Source organism: Octopus sinensis, linkage group LG17 (assembly GCF_006345805.1).
Source record: "Octopus sinensis linkage group LG17, ASM634580v1, whole genome shotgun sequence".
In the NCBI taxonomy this organism is placed as follows: domain Eukaryota; kingdom Metazoa; phylum Mollusca; class Cephalopoda; order Octopoda; family Octopodidae; genus Octopus; species Octopus sinensis.
Window position 1 is genome coordinate 11,945,371 of NC_043013.1, and position 13,601 is coordinate 11,958,971.

A 13,601-nucleotide genomic window follows, 5' to 3' on the forward strand; every position below is an offset into this window, starting at 1 on the left:
CTCTGATAAATATCAAGAAATATGATAGCGACACATGCAGAGATACACATATACACAGATGCACATACGTACACACTCACAAACACATACAAACGCGCGCGCAGCACACACATAAATATACAAGCATACATACTCATATACCTTTAAACGTACATGCATGCAGACATATATGTATGTACTGGTAGAGAAAGATTGGTGAAGAGTACAGCAGGGATCACCCCCCCCCCGCCGGAGCCTCATGGAGCTTTTAGGTGTTTTCGCTCAATAAACCACTCACAACGCCCGGTCTGGGAATCGAACCGCGATCCTACGACCGCGAGTCCGCTGCCCTAACCACTAGGCCATTGCGCCTCCACACACACAACCACACACACACCACAACACACACACAACACCACACCTAATATATATATATATATATATATATATATATATATATATATATATGTATGTATGTATGTATATATTTATGTATTTTGTGGCACTCGGTCCGTTACGACGACAAGGGTTCCATTTGATCCGATCAACGGAACAGCCTGCTCGTGAAATAACGTGTAAGTGGCTGAGCACTCCATAGATATGTACCCTTAACGTAGTTGTTGCGGCGATTTAGCGTAACACGGTCTATGACAAGTCTATGACAAATCTGGTTGTGGTAAAAGAGTACAACAGGGTTCACCACCTCGCGAATCTTTATGTGTTTTCGCTGAATAAACGCTCACAATTCCCGGTCTGGGAACCGAAACCGCATTCTCTTGACCGCGAGTCCGCTGCCCTAATCACTGGGCCATTGCAGCCCTAGCAATGTCTGCCTTGACTTTTTCCAAGATATATATATACATCAAGATGTAGGACAAGATACTGTGATAGCCTGGGCTTCCGAGGCACACTGCTCTTCAATATCCTCCCGTAGAACCTAAGAGACCTGCATTGGGTGGATGCAGATGTCTTTAAAATGACACTGGATCTCGTCTTGTCAGGTGTCCGAGATGAACCAACTTCACGGCAGGAGGTGCAGAAGAGGGCAGCTGCATCGAACTCTCTCATGCACCAGATGGCAATTGCTGAAAAGCATTCGTGAAGTAAAATCATGTAGCAACACCAAATGGCGGTGCCCCATCATGGCCACAGCTTGTGAGCTGAAACTAAATAAAATTTAAAAAACTAAAATAAAAATATACCTTCATTCAAAATGAATGCTCATAAGCTCACACAGAGATAGACATATGCCCATACTTACATAAATAAACTGATACATAACAACGAGTGTACAGAAAAGCATGCTTGCTCATACATGCATACATATATGCATACATACATGCACGTGAATATAAATATACATACATACACACGCACATACACGCGCACACCTATATAATTAATACACATATATACACAGCTACACATGCATATGCATACATAAATATTTACATTCATACATGCGAATACACATACCCACGCACACGTAGATACCTGTATACATGTACGCTATAATGCATGCATACATTCATACACAAATACGCATATACGTACAGGATTGCTCGACATTTTGCACACGTCGATCTGATGTACCAGTCTCTTTAGAAATACGCAGAATTATCTATATAAATATTGACGTTAATATCGTGAAATACGTTATAATGTATAAGTGTCCATGCAAGAGTAGAAGTATGGAAACTACAGAATATATGTAAGTGGGAGGGGGTATGTGCATTTGTGTTTGTAAGTGTATTATATGCATACATATATTTATATATGTATATATACACGCATACATATATATATATATATATATATATTTGTATTATGTATGACGTATATAGGTAAATATATATACATATTTGCATCTATATGCATATGCACATACATATATATATTTATATATATATATACACATATATATATGCCTGTTTGTGTGTGTGTATAAATATATATACATATTTGCATCTATATGCATATGCACATACATATATATATTTATATATATATATATATATACATATATATATGCCTGTTTTTGTGTGTGTATAAATATATATACATATGTATATACACACAGATATGTATGTGCATTTGTGCGTGTGTCTGTGTGTGTGTAGTGTGAGTGTGTGTACGTGTGTGTTTGTGTGTTCTTTGTTGTATGATATAGAATCGCGTAAAAATGCACGCAACGGATGGTGTAGATAGAGAAGAAAATAGAGATATTGAAAATGGAAGAAAATTAAGAAGGAAAGAAAGAAAGAAAGAAAGAAGAAGAAGAAGAAAAAAGAAGAAGAAGAAGAAGAAGAAGAAGAAGAAGAAGAAGAAATAGAATGCAGGGGGAAGGGGGAAGAGGAAGCGATGTCGATGAAGGAGGAGACGAAGAAAACTTGTGAGTGATATCAAGCATCGTATTGTTCAGTGTGAGAGAGAGAGTTGAAAAGACTTCCGTGTTGTAAGCTGGTTTGAATCAGAAGATGCAATAATGCGATGAAGCAAGATCGGGGAACTTCTGTAAGGAAGTAGCAGGAGGCGTGTCGGGGTGTCGGGCCGGGGGTTGGTAGGAGGTTTAGAAAGCGACGTGTGCAGTCGTTGCGTTGAGAAAGGTGCACGGAGATTGGTGCAGAAATGGAAGAGCTGGAAGTGAGGTGTTATACAGCTAGGGGATTTAAATGTAATAATTTCGCAAGCCGACTAGTGATAATAATGATTGAAATCATTTCTACAATAGGCAAAGGTAGTTGAGTTTGTGGGAAGTGGGATAACCGATCAGCCCGACCCAGTTCTTGGCTGGTACTTTATTTATCGACCCTGAGAGGATGAAAGGCAAGGTTGACGTCGACGGAATTTCAACTCACAACGTAGCAGCGGGCGAAATGCCGCTATGCAATCCGTCCAGCGTGCTAACGATTCCGCTCGCTCCCTGCCTTAATAATAGTAATAATGATCATTTTACTGGATTTTTGTCGGGAGGGGGACAATCGATCACATTGCCCTCAGTACTCAACTGCTACTTAATTTAATCGTCCCAAAAGGATGAAAAACAAAGTCGACCTCGGTGGAATTTGAACTCAGTACGCAACAACGAGCGAAGTACCTATTTCTTTACTATCCACAAGGAGCTAAACAGATAGAGGACAAACAAGGACAGACAAACGGATTAAGTCGATTAGATCGACCCCAGTGCGTAACTGGTATTTAATTTATCGACCCCGAAAGGATGAAAGGCAAAGCCGGCCTCGGCGGAATTTGAACTCAGAACATAATGACAGACGAAATACCGCTAAGCAATTCGCCCTGCGTGCAAACGATTCGGCCAACTCGCTGCCTTAATAATCATAATAATAATAATAATAATAACAATAAAAATAATAATAATAATAACAATTCCTATCATAGTAGGTGCATTAGGCATGATAAAAAAATATTCAGACAAATACATAACAAAAACACCAGGACTTACAAACACATATAACATACAGAAAATTGCACTACTAGGCACTGCACACATCCTACGCAGAACACTTTCCATACAATAACCATCAGAGCATCACAACAAATCACAGCACATACCCAAGGCACACAGAGCTGCCTCGGTAGTGAAGTGAAAGCACGCTATAAAAATAAAACTACTGAATAATAATAATAATAATAATAATGAGATATAAATAATAATAATAATAATATAATAATAATAATAAAATAATAATAATAATAATAATAATAATAATAGTAACTACAACAAATATTCTGCTCCATACCACAGACTTGCTTGTCAGTCGTTTGACCATAACCAGTTGAGCATGTCCCTTAGTGGTTGATGATATGCGCATCTCTGATCACGAGCAGAAGTAGTGGGGGAGCATCATAGCTATGTGTTGGGAGGAATTCTTTGGAGTTTGTATAATTCCCCTCTGGGTGTTTCGTTCAATATCCTTAATCAACTGTTATTCATGGACCTTTTGAACGGGATGGGCTACTAGATCTGAAGAAAATTCTAACTAGGCGCCACCAGCAAGGTCTTGCGCTATTTATATTGATATGAGATCACCATGTCACGCACATATAGTTGTCATGCATGTGCATGGTGTACCCTTATTAGACGGGTAGTCATGATGGTATACTGGGCTTTGTATATCTTAACCCAGTGTCATTTTGATGGCTTGCACTGCTCTCTCATTCACTTATAATAATAATGATCATAATAATATTAATGATTGTTTGGCATCCTTTCTGTCTCGGGAGACAATGGAGTTGCGCATTTTTTTTTTTCCAGGTCTAGTCTGGCTGTTATATTTTATTTCCTGTTACATTTCTTGCTGTGGCTGTGTAGTCCTATCCTGGACAAACACTCCCTCTGGCAGGTACTGCAATGTAGCGAAGACTGTTCCTGGCTGGTTGTAGTGCCATGGTCTCTTGTTTATGTCTTTCCTTTCTTTCCATTTCTCCTCTCTCTTTCTGTCACTCCTCTGTATACCCTCTTTACTGTACGTCGCCATTCTCCACGGTTGCCGGCGACTGCCTCCCAACCGCTAATGTTGATGTTGCAGGCCTTCATATCCCTTTTGCAAACATCCTTGTAACGTAAGATCGGTCTACCCACAGACCTAGTACCCCTAGCAAGCTCTCCGTAGAGTATGTCCTTGGGGATTCTGCATCTTTCATACGGCTAACATGCCCAAGCCATCTCATACGTCTTTGTGTGAGGAGTGCAAACATGCTTGGTATTCCTGCTTGCCTGAGGACATCTTTGTTGGGGATATGATTCTGCCATTTGATGTGGAGGATTTTTCGGAGGCAGCGCAGGTGAAAGATGTTTAGGTGACGCTCTTGGCGTGTGTAGCGTCCAGGTCTCGCTTCCATACAGTAGAGTGCTGAGTACATATGCCTGGTAGATCTTCATTTTTGTGGTCTTGGTCAGCTTATTGTTGTCCCATATTAATGATTACAATAACAATAATAATAATAATAATAATAATAATAATATTTAATAATAATAATAATAATAATGATAATAATAATCACATAATAATATCAATTATCATTATCATTGTTATTATTATTATTATCATTATTATTAATATTATTATTATTATTATTAAATCAAAATTAAAAGAAGAGTGCGATTGTTATCTAGTGAACGATATTTTGACATCTTGTGTGTTTTCAACTGGTTTAAAAAATAAATCTTCAACAATTATAATAATAATAATAATGATAATTATTATTGTTGTTATTATTATTATTATTATTATATTATTATTATTAATATTATTATTATTATTATTATTATCATCATCATCGTTATTATATTATTATTATTTTTATTTTTAATATTATTATTATTATTATCATTATTATATTATTATTATTATTATTATCATTATTATCATTATTTTATTATTATTATTATTATTATTAGTATTATTATTATTATTATTATTATGTATTGTTATTATTTTATTATTATTATTATTATTATTATTATTAACATTATTGTCATTATTTTATTATTATTTTTATTATTATTATTATATTATTATTATTATTATTATCATCATCGTTATTATTATTATTATGATTATTATTATTATTATCATTATTATCATTATTTATTATTATTATTATTATTATATTTTATTATTTATATTATTATTATTATTATTATGGTGAGCTGGCAAAATCTTTAGCACTCTGGGTAAATTGTTTAGCCATATTTCATCAGTCTATACATTCCGAGTTCAAATTCTACCGAAGTCAGCTTTGCCCTCTAACACTTTCGGGTCGATAAAATATGTACCAGTTGAGAACTGGGGTCGATGTAATCGACTTACCCACCTCTCGCCAAAACTTTGGCCTTGTAGTGAAATTTGAAGTCATTATTATTATAAATAGTGTTAAATCTGATTTTTCCAGCCGAAAAGTGTCAAGATTTGGACCAATTTGCAGCATATAATTTTAAACCACCCACCCACAAGAGATGGATCAGAGATTGCGCTTATTCACTTTCTCCGTTTGTAGTGTGGTAGTCTAAATCAAATTTTCCTCATTAGCCCACTCGACTGGTAATACAGATAAAAGAATGTGAAAACCGAACGGTCTCCAAACACTGCAGAATATTAAAGTAAAACCACCAATCATATTGAATGTCGCGAAAATCAAAGCGTTTACTGTTCCCGAATCTATTCAGAGCAAATTCATTTTTCAATTTGTGTTGTCACATAGTCATCTAACCAACGTTTATTATTTCTTCTGTATTACAATAAAGAAAACGTAATTTCTTCTGTGTTACGATTCTGTTTGAAAAATCTGTTTCCAAAATGTTTTTAATTTTTCATTAGAATGTATCATATCTAATTCTATGATTATGTTTCTAATATTGTTACGCATTATGCTGTATGATTATTTTGGAAAAGTGTAGTTTTAAAAGAATTGTTCTTCGCTTATATTCTTCTGATGAAATCTATTATTTAAATAATACATTTTAGCTTTAGTTGGCGAAGAATGGAAAAAATGGTTAATATATACATTTCACATTCATGATGTACTGGTTTCGATTCCACTTGTGGTCATCATGGGTAAGTACCTCTTTTGATATACTCGGGTCCAACTGTATGTTGTAAGTGAAAATGCATAAATGGAAACGATATGGAATAGCATCCGATAATTGTAGCTGCAATTAAAAGGTCCAGCCTTACCCCAAAAATCACTCAGCTTCTACTTTCAGAATTACTTCAAGGGTAATTGTGCCTATAGAATACTCTATCAAATACACGCTAAGTATTTCTACCTGACAGTTCACCTAATAGTATAACTCAACATTTAAGGCCAGAAACACTGATAGATACCCATTTTAAGGATCACAATCTTTACAATAGAACTTTCTCCTATTATCCATGATGTTCCTATTTACTAATTGCTATACATTCCTCTTAAAATATCGAGAAAAATAGCCGTATTTGAACCAGACTATCGTACTTGATTCGATAGAGTAAAATTAGAGTTCTAAGTTCCACTTTATCCTCTAAATTATTTGTACTGCGTTTGCGTATCCTATAACACTAAATTCTTTAGAATACAAAGAGAATATAAAAGTTTCTGTCTTAGGCACAAGGCCAGCAATATTGATGGGTGGGTAAATAGATGAAGCATAAAAATCAGAAATTGATTGCTAAGGGCATAAGACAAAGTTGATTTTTAACAAGGACTTAGTTTGTGTTTGTACATCCTCAACTCTTAACTTGTGGAAAACCGTCACCTGGTGGGAATATTTAAGATTCTATGAGGAAATAGGGTTCCCTTATAGAAATTGTCCTTTTTAATTCTTTTATTTTGAAAGGTTTATGTTCGCTTAATGTTAAATTAACGAATGCGAATGTTACGTTAATATCTGTCCATCCTCTACGGCGGTGTGCAGCAGACTCGTTATGGGGTCGGGGAAAATGATTAGCCGCATTTCGCCGGTCTTCACGTACTGGTTTCAAATGCTGTCGGTGTTGACATTGTCTTTCATCCTTTCGAGATCGATAAAATAAGCGTCAGTTGAGCACTGGGGTCGATTTAATCGACATTGCCCCTCATCGAAATTACTAACTTTGTGCCACTATTTGAAACCAATGTCTATCCATGTCCCTCTCTGCCTACTACGTCCACTCCTATGAGGGTCATGGAAGTAGAGTGCTCAGACACCTCTCTCATACAGACACAATTTTCTTCTCTACTGGACCCGCTTTGGAGTCCTGGGTCATGCATCTTTTGTGCTTGCACTCCACACCACCCAGAACAAGTTAGAGGCATATTACTGGAGATTTTAATATTATTTTCTAAAGGACACTCGTCTTCCTAAGATTCGAACACGTCCTATGTTAACTGTGCGACGGATGATGCGGTATGGTTGTACCTTCGAATCCCTTTCATATTGCAGTTTTGGTACTTTTATTCCGACCAATCACCGAGCTGGTATTCATATTTGACCTGCAAAGAAATTAATAATAATGCTGTTTATATTATGTAATAAATGCAAGCCTGCCAGCGGGCAGATTCATTAGGGCGCCTGGCAAAATGATTTGAGCTATTTCGTTCGTCTATACGATCTGAGTTCAAATTCTGCCGAGATCCACCTTAGCTTTCGATTCGATAAAATAAGGGTTCCATGTACTCAACTAGGTTCGATGTAATCAAGTAGCCCCTACTCCGAACGTGCTGGCATTGTGCCAAAGTTCGAAACCAATATTGTGATATAAATGATGTTATATGAAGACTACTTAAAACAATGCTGTTAATGCTATGTAATAGTGTTGTTTACAACGTTACAGTGATTTATCACATAAGTGTGTTGGGAATCAGGTTGGTAAGCTGTTTAAGAGAAGCAGAATACAGAAAATTGATAAATACTATTGGAATAAACCAAGTTTTTTACAGCCATTTATTTATTTATTTATTTATTTATGTATTTATTTATTGTTTGCCGTGTATTCAACTACAAACCATTGTTTAGTAAGCAGTACGTTTCCGAGACATGTATGTGTCTGTGTATGTATATAAGTGGATGTATCTGTATGTATGTGTGTGTCAGTACGAGTGTGCGTGCTTGCGTGTGTGCTTGCGTATGTGAGTGTATGTGTGTGTGTGTGTGTGTGTGTGTGTGCTACTGATAACATGAAACTCATTACAACCTGTTGCATGGTTGGTCTGACGTTAACATTACTGGCCACCCTAAGGTAGTTTTCATTGGACACAAAGCTGTCAATAAGTAGATGAAGTCAATCAAGTCAGCAGATATTTAGCGGCTGCAAGTGAGAGACTCCTAAACTTTGTTTAGTCATCTCTCTAGGACAAGGAAACTTCAAAATAACACTAAGTTTATTGCCATGCCGGTGATCTCGATGTTGTGCGTTTGCGGACTACTTGGTTTTGTAGGTGAGAACCTTAACTGTTTTGCGAAAGCTATGCTTGTATTCAAATTTCAGTATAGAAATTGCTAACAGTTATTGGTCTTTATCATGAAGAATGAGGCAATTTGCCAGTGATGGTGGTACTCGTCTAGAAGTTGGAAGCCACCATATATGTATGTATTTGTGCATGTATAAATGTATGTAAGAGAGAGCAGTGCATACCATCAAAGTGTCACTGGGGTAAAATATATGAAGCCCAGTACACCTATAATGATTACCCGTCTGATAAGGGTACACCATGCACATGCAGCAAAACCATATTGCTGTCCTCGAGACGTTGATTTCATATCAAGATAAACAGTGCATGACCTTGCTGGAGGGGCCCAGTTAGAATTTCCTTCAGGTCGAGTAACAACACTGCTCAAAAGGTCCCTGAAAAAGGGTTGTCTAAGGATGTTGAACGAAACACCCATGTTTCCAGAGGTGAATTATCCAAATCCCAAACAATTCCTCTCAACACATGGCTATGATGCTCCTCCACTAAATCTGCTCGTGATCAGAGATGCACATATTGTCCACCACTAAGGCACATGTTCAACTGGTTAAGGCCAAATAATTGACAAGCAAATCTGTGGTCCTAAACAGAATATTTGCTTTAGCCCCTATGTATGTATGTATGTATGTATGTATGTATGTATGTATGTATGTATGTATGTATGTATGTATGTATGTTGTATGTATGTATGTTTGTATGTATGTATGTATGTATGTTTAAGAGACAAACTTAGAGTTGTGACAGAATAATAATATGGCTACGTTAAATAATTACCTTAGTATTTTGAGTACGTTTGACTTTTTCAGATGTACTGAAATGTGCATATACACACGTACACAATCGCACACATGAACACATATATACACATCTATATATATGTGTGTGTGTTTGTGTGTATACATATACAACTATATACAGCTATACATATGCATATATGCATATATATGTATGTGAACATATATATATATATAAATGCATGTGTGTGTCTATATATATATACGCATATATATTTAGACACACATGTACAAAATGCATATGTGTATATATGTATAATATATATATTTGTGTGTGGCTTAATGATAGGAATCTCAAATATTATACGCAGACAAATCTAAAAGATATGACTTATATTTTAACGGTTTTTTCTTCGTCTTCTTTTCTTCGTCTCTGTCTATGTCTCGGCTTCTCTTTCTTTTCCTCTCCCTCTCTCTCTCTCTCTCTCTCTCTATCTATCTATTTATCTATCTATCTAGCACTAACAATCATTATAGAATGGGAGAGCGTACAAAAATAAAAGCATCATCAAAAACAACAGCAACCACAGTAACAAACAACCAATGGCAACTGCTACTACTACTACTACTAATAATAATAATAATGGTAATAATAATAAAAATAAAAATAATAATAACAACCGTGATGATGATGATGATGATGATGATGATGATGATGATGATGATGATTATGATGATGATGATGGCGATGATGATCTTGATAATAATAATAATATAATAATAATAATAATAATAATAATAATAATAATAATAATAATCGTACTATTAATACTATTGCCGCTAGTACTATGGGAAGAGAAGAGACATAATGAAGTGAAAGAGGCGGAAGTGGAAGAAAAGCGAGGTGTTATATAAACAAAGAAATATAAACATTTATGCATCATTTAATAATCCACAATATCAGATTTTGTTTGCTTTTGTGAGTCCCTCCGTCTCTCTCTCACTCTCTCTTTATATATGTGTGTGTGTGTATGTGTGTTTATGTATACACCTGCATATGTGTTCGTACATATATACACATACATATACAAATACATAGATACATATATATATGTATATATATATATATATATATATAATATATATATATATATATTATATATATATATATATATACAAATATATATATGTACATAACACACACGTGTGCGTATGTATGCGTGTGTAAAAAAGAGCACAGACTTTTTACTCACACACAAACTAATGCAATCAAAATCACATGTGGCAGTCCGATGTCTGCCAATACATCGTATGTAATATATATATATACATATATATATATATATATATATATATATATATATATATATATATATATATATATATATATATATATATGTTTGTGTGTGTGTTTATATAAACATGTGAACAAGTATATGTATGTAGACGTGCATGCATATACATTCATAAATGCATATATATATATATATTATATATATATATATGTGTGTGTGTGTGTGTGTGTGTGTGTGTGTGCATAAATGATATCCATATTTATATCTCTATGTCCACACATACAAACAAAGACACATACGAATACACATATTCTTTACTAATGACTAAGAGACGAGTGTGTGTACGTTGTTATAGTATGTGCGGAAATCAGTGAAAGCATAATTCTTTTAGCATTGAAGATGAAGCAGCTGTTTCTCTAAGTCAGACCACACATATGTCTGTACAACAGCGCTAAGCGTCCTAGAAAAGTAGCTATAAATATTTAAACACAGGCATTCGCCCTCAATTACAAACATATACGCATGCATATATATATACATATATATATATATAATATAATATATATATATATATATATATATATATATAAATAATATATATACATATATACATAAGCCGAATAATAACAGTGGGATAGTGATTCAATCACTACCATTGTATCAGACGTGTTTTTATTAATGAATTCAGCTATTATATCACGTGAAAAAAAAACCGTTTCGTCAGGTGGATATGTGCACGAATTAAACATTTTAAAGAAACATTTCAACGAATTCAAGTATGTGCTATTTCCGGATTCCCTTACGATCTTCTTGATTCCCTTGCGATTAACAAGGGTATCACGAAATGCCTCATACTTGAATTCATTCGAATGTATTTGTTAATGTTTAATTTGTGCATATATTCAGCCATTGAATAAAATTTTAAAAACACGTCTGAAACAGCTGTAGTGAGTGAACCACAATCCATCTGATGTAATTGGAACCTACAATGAGCGTGCATTTGGAGTCTCTTGAGTGAAGTACAATTGGTGTATTGCTTGTACCTAGGTACAGTTTTGAGAACGTGGTATATTCTGTCGGACGCTTGTGATCGTACATGCAACAGGCATGTGAATCCCTCTTTACTTCGATATGCACTTATATATTCCTCTAATGTTGCTTTGTAAGTGATAGCTTTCTCATTGGCCCGACCTGGGTGCTTTACTGTTTGAGGATCTGATAGGCTGGAATCCTGAATTGATTATATATATTGCACCAGGTGGTGCTATTAAGTTAGACATGGCCTGGGCCAATAATGGCCGAAACCTATCAAAGTATATGCATATGTGTATGGTGTGTTTATGTATGTGTGTGTGTGTATGTATGTGTGTGTGTGCATATATATATATAATGTATATATATATATATATATATATATATATATATATATATATATATATATATACATATATATAAAACAACAAAATTATCTCATTGTCATACTTCCCTTCCTCCCAACTCATATATATATATATATATTATATACAGCCTAGAGTAAGCCTGAAAAACAATGGGCTTTGTTTGGCTATAGGATATTTCATAAATTCAGAAACTTTTGTATAATGCACTAACTATAAGATGAATGATATCATGGATCAATAAGAAGATTCGGTATTTGTTTTCATTTTATCGCCTGTATTTTTGTTAAAATTTTGTATGGAACGCAGCATTTCCAAGAAGAAGAATATTGTAATGTCGAAGAGTCATGTGCATAGCTGTGCAAGTGAGAATAATCTTAGGTAGGTATGTATATATACACACGCACATACACGCGAGCACACGTACACACACATACACATACATGTATATGTATTTTTGTGTAAGAAACTGAAGCAGTATCAAATTGATATTCTAAAACAATTTTGAGGTTAATACTGCTTCAATTGCACATACCAGAATATTTATTCACCACAGCAGCAATTCGCAAAACAAGTGAATATTAATTATTTGTGTCGCATTTCTGTGTCAGGGGAATTTCTTACAATTACAATATGTAGTAGAGCGTCGAATTCGCAACAAAAAACAATTTGATTCGCGTATTGTATCCTGCCATAGTCATGTATGCCTGTCATACTCTATTCTTTTACTTGTTTCAGTCATTTCACTGCGGTTATATTGGAGCACTTCCTCAAAAAATATATAGAATGCTTCACGAATTTGCGTGTACTCCTTGCGCAATGACCGTGCTAATCTTCTCTGTATCGTTCCAATATAAGAATATGTACTGCCGTAGTCAGTACTGTGTGGGTCCATTAAATAATTACTAGAGAAATTATTAGGTAGTTCGTATCTACTATGCCCATAAATATTATGGTCTTGTACTTAGTTTAAATTGGAGGTGCGTGGCTTAGTGATTAGAGTGTCAGCATCATGATCGTAAGATTCTGGTTTCGATTCCTGGACCGGGCGACGCGCTGTGTTCTTGAGCAAAACACTTCATTTCATGATCATCCAGTCCACTCAGCTGGCAAAAATGAGTAACGCTGCGATGGACTGACGTCCCGTCCAGCTGGGGAACACATATGCCATTGTAATAGGGAAATCGGGCCCATGAGTCTGGCTAGGCTTTGAAAAAAGGACGCATTTATTTATTTATTTATTTATT

The 13,601-nt window shown here is 35.0% G+C and overlaps 1 non-coding gene across 1 annotated transcript; it reads right to left on the minus strand.

Moving 5' to 3' along the window:
• Positions 1-13,129: 13,129 nt before the first annotated feature.
• LOC115221142 lies at positions 13,130-13,236 on the minus strand. Its single transcript, XR_003882618.1, has one exon. It is a non-coding gene; the product is annotated as a U6 spliceosomal RNA (small nuclear RNA).
• Between the last annotated feature and the right edge of the window lie 365 nt (positions 13,237-13,601).